At 33.8% G+C, this 1,631-nt stretch overlaps 1 pseudogene; it reads left to right on the top strand.

Moving 5' to 3' along the window:
• Positions 1–270: 270 nt before the first annotated feature.
• LOC131764583 (small ribosomal subunit protein uS8-like) lies at positions 271–840 on the top strand (annotated as a pseudogene).
• The last annotated feature ends 791 nt before the right edge of the window (positions 841–1,631 follow it).

Here is a 1,631-nt window from a genome sequence, read left to right as displayed (position 1 = left end):
CCAAATGCTTTTCCCCTAAGACTAGGAAAAAGACAAGTATGCTTACTCTTACCACTCTCATTCAGCATACTACCAGAAATTCTAGCCAGCACAATAAGGCAAGCAAAAGAAATAAATGTCATATATATTTGAAAGGAAGAAATAAAACTGTCTTGATTTGCAGACAATATGATTGTCTATGTAGACAGCCCCAAGGAATCTACAAAAAAAATTTCTCAAAACAAAACCAAAAAGTCCTAGCTCTCTCGGCCACCTTTCCATACTGCCATAATGGTGTGAATGAATGTCCTGACTGATCCTCTCAAGAGCATCAACAGTGCCTAAAAGAGAGGCAAATGACAGGTTCTTATTAGGCCATGCTCCAAAGTCACCAACTGGTTTCTAACTGTGATGATGAAGCATAGTTACATTGGCGAATTTGAAATCATCGATGATCACAGGGCTGGGAAAATTGTTGTGAACCTCGTAGGCAGGCTAAATAAGTGTGGAATGATCAGCCTCAGATTTGATGTGCAACTCAAAGATCTAGATAAATGGCAGAATAAACTGCTCCTGTCCCATCAGTTTGGTTTCATTGTACTGACAACCTCAGCTGGCATCAGGGACCATGGAGAAGCAAGATGAAAACACACAGGAGGGAAAATCCTTGGATTCTTTTTCCAGGGGTGTACTACATACATACAAATAAAATGTCCCAGAGGAAAAAAGAAAAATCTTAGAACAAATAAGTTCAACAAGGTAGCAGTTTACAAGATGAACACACCAGGAAAATCTACAAACAAGAAATATGTGGAAACTGAAATTAAACTGAAATTAAAAACACAATACCATTTACAATAGCTCCACAGAAAATTAAATACTTAGATATAAATCTGACAAAACATATAGGATCTGTATGCTAAAAATTATAAAATGCAGATGAAAGAAAACAAAGAAGATCTAAACAAATGAGAGATATACCATTTCATTTATTGTTAATTTATTGAAACTCAACATAGTAAAGATTTTAATTCTCCTCAAATTGATCTATAAGCTTAATGAAATTCCTATGAAAGTCCCAGCAAGCATTTTTTTATATTAGAGAAGCTTATTTAAATATTTATGTCAAGCTAAAAGAACTAGAATAGCTAAAACAGGTTTGAAAAGGAAGAGTAGTAATGTCAGAGGAATCACTCTATTTGATGTTAAGTTTACTATATAGCTACAGTAGTGAAGACAGTGTGCTACTGATAGAAAAACATATAGATCAATGGCACAAAATAGAGAACCCAGAAATAGACACACACAAATATGCCCAAGTGATTTTTGACAAAGTTGCAAACGCAATTCAATGGAAGAAGGCTAGCCTTTTCAACAGATGGTGCTAGGGCAATTGGGCACCCTTATGCAAAAAAATAAATTAAAAAATAAAAGAACCTTGAGCTAATCCTTACAGAATTAACTCAAAATAGGTCCAAGATTTAAATGTAAATATAAAACCACAAAACTTTTAGATAAAACATAGAAAATCTTCAGGACTTAGGATGAATTAAAGACTTCTTAGACTTCACACCAAAAGCACAATCCAAAAAAAAAAAACAAAAAACCAAAACCAAAAAAAAAAAGAGAATATGATAAACTTGACTTCATCA

This window comes from Kogia breviceps, chromosome 1 (assembly GCF_026419965.1).
Source record: "Kogia breviceps isolate mKogBre1 chromosome 1, mKogBre1 haplotype 1, whole genome shotgun sequence".
Classification (NCBI taxonomy): Eukaryota; Metazoa; Chordata; class Mammalia; order Artiodactyla; family Physeteridae; genus Kogia; species Kogia breviceps.
Note: the sequence above shows the minus strand (reverse complement) of the source record. Positions and strands in the feature narration are given on the sequence as shown.